General features: G+C 39.0%; 1 protein-coding gene across 2 annotated transcripts in view; it reads left to right on the top strand.

Annotated features, from left to right (window-relative positions):
- The first annotated feature begins 2,140 nt into the window (after positions 1–2,140).
- Positions 2,141–11,245, top strand: part of Fut9 (fucosyltransferase 9) — a 212,839-nt gene continuing 203,734 nt past the window's right edge. Inside the window, exon 1 of one of the 2 annotated variants that reach the window (NM_053465.2) lies at positions 2,141–2,393. The gene's annotated coding sequence lies outside the window, so the exon portion shown is untranslated. The other variant, XM_039110877.2, reaches the window with a different exon arrangement.

Here is an 11,245-nt window from a genome sequence, read left to right as displayed (position 1 = left end):
AAAAAGCACTATATTACAAATTAAAAAAACACACAAAGGATATCCTAATCACATATGAAGAAATTTGTATTTTTTAATTAATTATTTTATTTATTTACATTTCACATGTTCCACCTCCTGGTCACCTCTCTGCTCACCCCCCAACCCTCCCCCTCCCCCTCCACCTGCTTTACCAGAAATTTGTAATTTTATTAATTCTTAATAACCAGCACTTGATTAAACAGTTACTGCCTTTTGCAAACGTTCACCTCTGAGTAAGAGTGCTGAGTGGGATATTCTCCATCAGTCATTACCTTTTCCTGTTCTTTAAGCAATTAGCAGTAGGTGGGTTTATCTGGTGTACTGCTGCATATCTGGGCAGGGCAGAATATGCTTTTTGAAGCTGGGGTTTCTGGTCCATTGACCCTACTGAATAGATGGTCCTCGTATTCTGATCTTCAAAAGAGACATGAAAACAAATCTTTTAATTGGTATGCATGCTCAACAAGAAAGAGTCTAACAAGTAAAAGACGCTGTCAAAGAATAATTTATCACTAAAATTTAACTTTTATTTTTCTTCATGTAAAACAATACAGGAAGAGATAGAAGGCTTTCGATAATATTTAAGGCTGGCTTGTTGCATTAAAAATGTTTTTCGCACTGCATTCATAACTGAGAAAGCATTTATTTTAATATGAGTACATTTGTTATATAAGACATAATTATGTAAAGTAAAATGTCTAAATTATTTTAGAGACTAAGTTCTTTTAGCAGATGAAGATTATTACTACATTTTTAAAAAGCAGCATGTGATCCCTGTGCACATGCTTGGTACACAAGTAACACACACACATACACACACACACTCACACACACTCAAATTCACACACACACAGACACACACAGACACACACAGACACACACACACCGTACCTCCTTTCTGATGTGCTGTGTTAAGAAGTACAGGCACACCGCCTGTATTATTGAAGGGAGTTTTACTAGGCTTCTGTTTCTACCTATATTATTACACACACCATCCACTTGCTTCCTGCCTGCTGCCTATTTCCAATTAGCACAAGAAGATTATGAGACAAAATCAAGGTTCATAGGAATCAGTCGGCAATACTCTGATTGTTGTTATATGTGCGAGTTCGTTTCCTGATTCTTGAGTGTAAGAGGAGGTACTTACTATAGTTTCTGCAGGTATTTGATCATTGTAGTCTAAAAATAAATTTCGAAGATTGCTTTGTAGTCCAACAAAAGAAGCAAAAACTCTGCAAAGTGGAGCCTTCCTTATCTATCTATCCATCTACCTATGTATCTATCTATCTATCCATTCATCCATCCATCCACCCATCTACCTATGTATCTACCTACCTATTTATATTTAAATATTGGTTACAGAGGAGAGTCAATACTGAGTGTAACACTGCCCTTCACACCTACAACCTTCCCAAATCACTGAGAAATGTGGTTTCAGATAATGTGCCCTCCTTCTTATTTTAATTTTAATTCCCTCCTGACTTTAGCTGGTCAACCCTAGCCAAGAACAAACACAAGCAGCAGATCCATGGGACTGGGGAAGGTTGCCCGCATTGAGCTCCCTGCTGGCGCCTTCTGGCTGGACAGTCCGTGCCAAATAGCGCCTAGGGGAAAAAAAACAGCAAGAAGGAACTCGACAGATGCGGTTGCGGCACGTCTAGGACCACAATTTGACGGAAAAGGAGAGTGGAGGAGGGTAGCCGGCTGAGAGTCTGCATCTGGGAGACGCAGCAATGGAACCAGTGGCAATGTGTGCGCGCACAGGTGCCACAGGCCTGGCGAGCAATGCTGTGTCTTTGCAGCCTCCCGGCTCAACACACGCGGCGGCTTGCTGAAACTGCATCTGCAGCCCAGCGTGGGTACTCCAAGCTACAGACACCGGAGGAAAAGCGGAAGGAAAGGGCGCGAAGGGGGAAGCATGGAGTGGCAGGTTTTGGGGGCAAGACTCATAGACTCATTTCCGAGGTCCTCTGGTGGGAACCTGTACCCGACTGCTATGCTCCTCCCTTCTTTTCCCAACTCTCGGTGATCATCTCCATCTCCCCTCGCGCATCCCTTCCCCCCCTCCCTGCTTTCTTTGCTCTCCCTCCCTGCCGCGTGCCTGCTCCCCTCCCCCTCTCCTGTCTGCTCTGGGCAGCGGCAACCTCGGCAGCCGGGGAGATGGGAAGAGAGCGCGCGGGGCGCTGCACCTCTGGAGCCGCCGATCTTTCCTACTCCGGTTCCCTGAGCCCCCGCCGCCACTCTCGCCCCCTGGCTACCCACCGATTCCCGCTACGCTGCTAGGACAGCGCCGCCGTCACCGCCAGCCCTCGTCCCGCCCGCGCCTCTCTGCCCTCACGCGCCCTGGATGGAGCTTTCCCTTGCTGGGATCGGTGAGTACCAGAGACTCTGGGGATCAGTCACAGGACTGAGCGCCCACCGAACATCCTTAGAGGAGAGAGGCATCACGGCCACCTGCTGGGTATCCTCCTGGCACAGGGTCTCCCGCAGGTCCTCGGGGACATTTGCTTTCAACTCCATCAGCCCGGAACTTGAACCCTTTCTCTTCCAGAGATAGCTTCTTTTCCATCGTAGTCCCTAGTCACCCTCCTGCCCTCCCGCTGCTACCCTCATTCCGGCGGCAGATAACCTCTGCCTGGCGTCACTTCAAACAGGGTCACTGCTGCCCTCTTCGTCCCCAGGTCTTTCTGAATTCCATCTTCTGCCGCGCGATATCACGCGGACCTAGGTTTCTCCACAAAGTCCTTTCCTGACCCATCTCCCCTCAAAACCTGACCACATAGTCATCATCTGTCCTGCCATCCCGCTCCTCCTTAGAGGCTTAGTGAATTCTGACCTCATTCCTTCCACATGATGCTGTCTTGAAGCTTTTCTGACACTCACCTCAAAACTGACACTGACACGCGGTGTGTCCTGTGTATTGTGTCTTTGCACCTGGGCCATTTAAGTAATGATCAGGCATGAGAAGAGGACAAAAACAGGCAATCTTTTGGGACTTAACTTTTTGTCATTGTTTCAAAGAGTACAACTATTTACGTTTAGATTCCTTCTTGTTTGAAGTCTTGTCGGCTGAACACACGGAAGGCCCCTTAGTTCACCTGTTTTCCCAGAATCTGTTTTTTTTTTTTTTCTTTTTTTTTTTTTTCAGGTCTAGTCAAAGCACCTACACAGCCCAGCTGTGATTATCCCTGAGCTAGCCACCAAAGCTCGGCAACTTTTAAGGATAAGCAGTTTTTTCTTGAGAGAGGTGGCACCAGAAACACCTTCTACAAGCTTTTCATTATTGCTATGATTTCAGTTTTCAGTAAGCTAAAGTTCTTATTTCCTTTGTGTTTATTGCCCAAGAGCGGAACGTTGTACAGTAAACTTCTGCATCATGCTCTTAAGGGGAGGTGTAGGTGTACTCTCTTGTCACCCTTAGGAGTTTCCTGGATGCAGCAGTCCTTCCTGATGAAGTCAAGCTTATCAATTGTTTGTGGTAAGCCTGAACAAAAATAGGCATTGTATTCAATGAATGGAGGGAGTGGAGGGTACCTGTGAGCAGGAAAGAAGGTAATTTAGATACTACAATTGGTATTCAAGATTCCACTGTGCTTGTATTGTAAAACAAGATCCCATACAACTTATGATTTACACTCAAACAATCATGTAATTATTTATTTTGTGGTGGCATTTTATTGCACAGAACTGAACATAGGGCTAGTGTTGGAGGAATACAGTTCAGAGTATTCAAAGAGATATAAGAAACTTTGAAGGGTGCCCTATTTAAGAATGGACTGTGTGAATAAGTTTATTTATTTATCTTTTTGAGATTACTGTAAGCAATTTAAGGGGAATGAGACTTGCCTTGCCATCCTCCCCTTTGCAGTTGACGGAGAGGATGTGTTCAGTCTTCTTGAACAGGCAGTTCTCCCTCTATATAAAACAGGAAAGGAGAGTTGATCAAATATACGATGAGTTTGTTTACCAACGATTGCCTTAAAACCTCCTCCTTTCCCATTACCAAGCGTTTGACTTCATTTTGCTTCCTATGGTCCTTGTCTCCGTAGTCTGGGCAGGAACAAAGTGACCAGCAGTGGTTTTCAGCAAATGTGTTCAGCTGCATCAAAATTCACAGGGGCCAGGTATACTAACTTTACTGTTGGTTTTCTAAATACAGAAATTTGCCTAATTAACCTTCCTGTGGTACTAGGGAAAACACTCAAAACTATGTATTTAAGTTTGCAACTGCTGCAGGTATTCCCTTACGCCATGCCGTGTGAACAATAGGTGAGTTAGAAGATGAATGAAGGGATCTTTTACATTTTCCCCAGAGATATTTATCTTTTAGTTAGCAATAGGGTAATTGGTATGTAGAGTATATCTAACAATAATGAGTTTTCACTGAATAGATATATCGCAGCTGAATGAAGCAGAGCAGGGAGTAATGCTGAATGTTCTGTTTTGTGGCAAGCCTAAGTTCAAATCAAAGTATTCTAACATAACTGTAATTTATGTCAAAATATTAACATTGCCTAAGTATCATCTATGAACATGAAAATGAATTTGTCATAAAGCATAGCAGAGATTTTTGTTATGGATTCTTATGTAGAACTCAAGATCCTCCTGGATTTAAAGTTTCTCGAGTTAGGAAGACTATGCAAAATAATCAATTATAGCAGATGAGGAGACAGGACCACCAATATTGGAATGGTGCATTGTCAAGTGTGTAATGCTCTTATTTATACGCTACCAAGAGGACAGGTGTAAAGTCAATATTTGCCTTGGCAAAGGAGATGAGCACTTGTGTAAATGATGTAAAAAAATTCATCAACAAGTTGTCCTTAGTTCCTGAACTGATTTTCCTGAGAGTGCAAGGTGAAGAGATAAGGGCTGAGAAGGTGACACTTACAAAGGGAAAATAAAGAGCCTGTGAATACTGGCTTGAAACTTACTCAAAGGGGGGATAGCTGAATAAGATCCCTATTATGCTGGCATTTTAGGCAATAGCTGTTTTCCGACGTGGTTTTTCAGAAGTCTACTTTATTTCAGAAATAAAAATAACACATTTTCTTCTTTATGTAAAGTGAATATTTAATTTCTTTCACGGAAATTTGAGAGTCAAAGGAAAACTCATATGATCTGTCTAAATGAACTAAGTACTAAACAAATTTAAAACCAAAACGTTGGACAATGAATATATAAGCTAATACCTAAATGTACCTAAATGGTGGAGGTAAACATCTCATGCTGTCTTATTTACTTTGGTGAGTGTCTTACTGGATTTTATGTACATTTAAATATGATTTAATTCACAATATTCTATACATTAAAACACACAAATCTTCTTAGCTGAAGGAGCACCCAATAGAATGGAGAACAAGCCATTGTATAAGATTTTTGTAGTTTTTTTCCCCTAGCCTCAGTATATACAGTAATATGTAACAACAAGCCTTCTTAGAAAACAAAGAGTGATCATTTCAATACTAGCTTCATGACTCAACCAAAGTCTCACAGTTTTCAAATATGCGTGGCTATCATACGTGACTATGATTCCTACACTTCCCTGGATCTCGTGTTTCAAAACTGTAATTCTGGTATCTGGGAGACTGAGACAGGAAGGTTATTCATTCAAAGTTAACCTGGGCTGCACAGGGAGTTGCTCACTGAGAGGACAAACAGGGAGTTGCTCACTGACTGAGAGGACAAAAGGAAAGCACAAAACCAACAAAAGACAGTTAAATTTTTTGGTGAGACTTGTGACTTCTTGAACATTCATTTAATTGCAAAGGGATGACTCACAGGATTTACATATGGATTAAAGAATCTGAAGGATGCTCCCTTTCTATTAGTTTACTAATGATTTACCAAAGGGTTCCTAAGTAATTAACAGACTCAGAATTAGAGTCCTAGGTTACTCTCCTCACGCTGTCTCTCTTTCTCTGGTATAAAAGCAAACCCCCTCATTGTTTCGGAGAAAGGTAATACAGGATAACTCAGTTTCAGTAAGAAAGAAAACAGACAGATAAACACAGCAAAAGGTTTGCACTGACTCAACGTCACCTCAATGCTTAATCTTTACTTAACATAGTTGATGGTAACCAGTCTTCCTGACACTTTAATTGATCACGTTCTTGTTAAAGCTTGGGAAACATTTTAAAATCATACAGTTGCGAGGCCACCATTACATTTATATTTACTTTTCTCTTTTTTCTTATTATTTATCATACAATGTAATTTGCTTTTACAGTAACATTATACCACAGATATTTTTCATTTGAACTTTTATAAACAGTGGATTGAAAGACATTCCCCAAAGCAATGTTGGCTTCTTTAGGCATGGAACAGAAATGAACTTGCAGTTCATCTGTCTGTTCACTTAATCTTTATTTTACCACACAGAAACTTTACACATTGGTGCCCTTATTTCCCCTTTGTTTGTCGTCCATAGACTGAGTAGCTTGGGGAGTTGGGGAAGAAAAATCAGTTTCAAAGTTCAAGACCATATCTGTAAACTCTGGCACCTGTAAATTTATTTTCATTGATATGGGGCCATGAAAAAGTGAACGAATATGTCAATGAGGAGCCATCATCATTAGTGGCTAGATGATAAACTGCCAGACGCATTCTTGGACACCGTGGCTCATTACTGCCATCTTCCCAGGGAAACAGAAGGAATTAATGTGTGTAGATAACTGAGTCTTATCACTTACAGCAATATTACATTATCTAAATGTGCCTGGATTGGAGGTCGTGAAGAGAATTGGCGATTGCTTCATAGCTTGCTAGACAGATGAGGGACCATGTGTTAAGGGTTCCTTGTTACAGCCATTCAAGATGGAGATGTGATTGCATCTATAACGTTTCCATGACCTAATTTCTTTGCAGTGCAATTCAGCCTTCATTAACTGGGATCTTACCATACTGTATGATCTGATATGATGAATACAGACACATGAAAGGATATGATATAGACTTACTTCAAACACATTACAGTTTAGCTGGATATGCTGGATAGGCAGCTTATAAATGAAAAGGAGTGACGAAATACAGGCTACCCTTAACCTAGGACAGCCCAAACTTCCTGAACAGATGATTCAAGGGAAAACAACAATAACAATACAGCCTTGGTAAATCTTCATTGTATTTCATTTGTGGTGTCTTGCTATTTCTAAGACTTGATATGAAATTAATGCCATTTCTCAAAAGCATACAATTTTGTTGCTGCCTATCTTTAAATATAACGCCAAACAAATACTGATGATAATTTTATTATGTATTATTACAATAAATATACTTGCATATTTAGAATTCTTACAAATAAGCAAAATAGGTGATTGAGTTATAAGGTCAATTTCCAAGGGAAATTTTCTATACTTTCAATAAGTATACAAATTAGATTAGAATGCACACTTTTTCTTTTAGCAAACATTCACAAGGGAGTCAGCAAAATTGGGGGAGAGAGCTATAAATAACTTCCTATATCGTATCTTCAATGCTTACAAGTCTACACATGGTTTTCATAAAAGATATTTAAACTTAAGTAATTAAAATCTGTCTTATTTGATAAAGAGCATTTACTGAATAATTACAATTGAAAGTTAGAAAAACATTGTTGAAATGTTAAAATATATTCTTGGGACATAATTTGGAGAGATTTATAACATAGACTATAGGCTGGAAGATTATATTCACAGTTATCAAAATTTATAGTATTGTTATAGTATTGTAGTTATTGCAAAGTACTGGTATGTAATAGCTCCTTAGGATACATGAATAGTTTTATATAAAAAGATTCTCATATGCACTTGAAGAATTTATTTTTCTAATATTTGTTCTTAGTTTCCCAAGAGAAAAAAAATCTATCTGATTTGTAGAAGTGTGTGTGTGTGTGTCTGTGTCTGTGTCTATGTATGAACAAATCAAAGGAATTCTTGTAGCAAGTTGTAACCACATGGAAAATTATTAGTAACTTTGTTGCATGAGTATGATTTGGTTTTTTATCTTAAGGAGTCTTAGATAGACAAAAGCTAGCCTTGACAGAAACCAAGAGCCATTCTAGGAGTTTAATCTGTATATTCAATTGCATCAACAGCTGGGACTATGGTACCAACAGCTGGATTCAGTGAGAGATAATCCACTCTGAGCTCGTAAAGTTCATTAACTCTCTTACTATCTCTGGAAAGCTGCTATATTAGGATATTGCCTTGCTTGCTCCCTTAAATTCTATAATCAGATCTGTGGTCATTACTTTCTCTTATAATATTTAAGAAGTTTTGACTGGATGTTATGGGAAATAAAAAAGAAACCATGCAAGCTACTTTTGACTTTGTTGCCATGTGTCACATGTGTGTTTGCCCAGTTTTAATATTCTTTTCTGGTACTTAACTGATAATATGGAGTAGGCATGAGAAGTGCTATTTTCTACTATACAAAACTATCACACAGATTCACAAACCATTGTCACCAAATGTTTCCTTACCTTTCCTGCTGTGATCCCTGTTGAAAACCATGAAGGTCCTTTATTTTCTACAAATACAGTCTATATGAGTATCTACAGCCAACAGATCCAATCCTCTTCCTCCCTGAAATCCCTGAATATGTAAATATCATTTAAAAATATTAATTTTTGTTTTATTTCTTTTCCTGTCTAAGTGCTGTATATGTGTGTGTGTGTGTGTGTGTGTGTGTGTGTGTGTGTGTGTGTGTGTGTATGTTTTGTTTGCATCACACACAGGTCGAAACTTTTGGAAAATATAAATCTTCAGAGCTCCTGGAACTTACATTATAGAAGGCTGCTATGGAGGCATTGGGAACCAGACCCAAGTTCCATGTTGCTATATTTTCATAGATGCAGGATCCAATACTTCTGACTGAAGCAGTCTAGACTCATACAATAGTCATTTTCTTTGCAGAATCTTGTTTAATACATGGCATTGGTTGGTCCATTGTGTAGAAAATATCATTCAAGTTCTCACCAGCATCAGTTTTAGAGAGAGGGGTTATCATTTCTACATAGTGTTAGTGAGCCTACAAATTTGGATTTCTTTCATCATTCTAATTTTCCATTGAGCCACCTCTATCTGAATTCCAACTCAAGTAGATAAAGACAAAGAACACAAATATCAGTGCAAGTGCACATGTGTCTTGTACCAATGATTTCCATAGGGTTTTCTTTTTTAAACCCAAGAGACTCTCCCTCAGAAGATTAAAGTTATTGATATTGTAAAATGTTGCTAGACAGAGGGGGGGGGGGAGGGAGAGAGAGAGAATGGGGGGGTGCTGAGAGAAACAGACACAGAATAATTAAATAAAGCAACTTATGTGAACCTTATTGTTACATACAAGAGTTCTATGATTGCCAAGATAGGATAAACTTAGTTGGGATTTAAGCATAGAACAGTATATTGCTTGCCATTTCATCTTGGAAAACATATTTGAAAGTAATATATTCTATTGTTCTCACAGGAAACAATCAAGGTCCTAATGATTGACATAGTGAAGTTCTCCTTCACCCTGGATGCATATGTTATTTTTCTAATTACTCCCAGAAATCCTGACAATCCTAAGCCTATGAAGGACAAATAATAACTGCTACTATAGGGATGCACATGTGTAACTGCTCCTTCTGTTGAAGAGGATGCAGTTCTGTTTACTGGAGAATTACAAACAACTGAGAGTTATATTTATTTTACCTAATTTTTATTTATTATACTGAAATAACATCATTGCTTTTCTGTGAAAAACAGACAAAAATTTAGAATCATTTATTGTTCATTGTGTGTTTGTTATTAACGCCTATAGAGTTTCTAAGTTTGTCATTCACAGAAGTTGCAAGGAGCATTAACATTTTTGTACTGTTTTAGGTCACAGTTTCCATAGGTCACAAAACATAACTTCACACATATCTTCACAGATCTATGCATTAGAAGAAAGGTATGTAAATCCTTTGTTATACACAGTAGCAATGCTTTCCTTTGTTCCAAAATGAAATTCTATTTATACCTTCTGAAAATGTTTGATTTACAAACATCTCCAAAAAACATTTGAAAGCACGCTAGTTAGTGATTCATACCATGTATAGGAGCATGAAGTGCTCGTGAGAGATTATGTCCCAGTGACAACAAAGAACTTCAAAAACTGCTTTTATCAGGGTCCTTTCTACCACATGCTAAATATGCATCCTAATGATAAGATGCTTTTTTTTTTTTTTATTAACTTGAGTATTTCTTATATACATTTCGAGTGTTATTCCCTTTCCCGGTTTCCGAGCAAACATCCCCCTCCCCCTCCCCTTCCTTATGGGTGTTCCGCTCCCAACCCTCCCCCCATTGCCGCCCTCCCCCCAACAGTCTAGTTCACTGGGGGTTCAGTCTTAGCAGGACCCAGGGCTTCCCCTTCCACTGGTGCTGATAAGATGCTTTTTTAACATGGGATAACTGAGACTTATGAATCACTAAGCTTTTAAAAAAGATATGGTGAATTTGAACTAGAATCATATTTTAGATAATTTTCTAGTGACTGTATATTATAAAATAGACATCAAGCCATTGAAAATAACTGTACTTGTAAGTACAAATTTGAGCTCCAACCACTGATTATAATAGAGTAGATTATAAATTAAACTCACCAAAAATTTGATGTTTGTTGCTCTCATGTCTTTAAAATTTCCTTAATCAGATTCCTTAGGAATTAGACAAAAGTTTTCCAAATAATCAAAAGCTTAATTTTAGTGATCACTTAAGAATATTTGAATTTAAATAATGCCTTGGGGTTCATAGTGACCCCCAAGCAATAGTCATTTAAATGTGTTCATTCTTGTTTTTGTTTGTGGCACAATGAAATTTTAAAGTTTCGTTCCACTTTCTGTTCCTTTAAAAATTGAGATAAGAATGTCAAAGTACCGGAGCGATTAGGAACCAGTGACTTACTCAGGATGGATGCCAGTTTTCTGAATTCTCAAGCTGGAAATTCCAAAGTTGGAAACTTTTCCATCCATAGAGCAAACCAATGACATGCTTCTCCGTCACATGTTGTCCTGATGCATAGTTTCTTTCTTCATGTTCTTCTCACTGTGTTCTACTCTTATGCTAAGACACGTGCTGCTCATACCTGGTTTTGCAGTTTCTCCCCACCCCATGTCCATCACCAAGGCACTGACTCTGGAATCAGCAGTTCCTTTTTCTCTCCTGTACAGTCTTCCAGCTTGTTCCAACTTGAATTGGTCATTCCCACTCTACAAACT

This window comes from Rattus norvegicus, chromosome 5 (assembly GCF_036323735.1).
Source record: "Rattus norvegicus strain BN/NHsdMcwi chromosome 5, GRCr8, whole genome shotgun sequence".
Classification (NCBI taxonomy): domain Eukaryota; kingdom Metazoa; phylum Chordata; class Mammalia; order Rodentia; family Muridae; genus Rattus; species Rattus norvegicus.
Note: the sequence above shows the minus strand (reverse complement) of the source record. Positions and strands in the feature narration are given on the sequence as shown.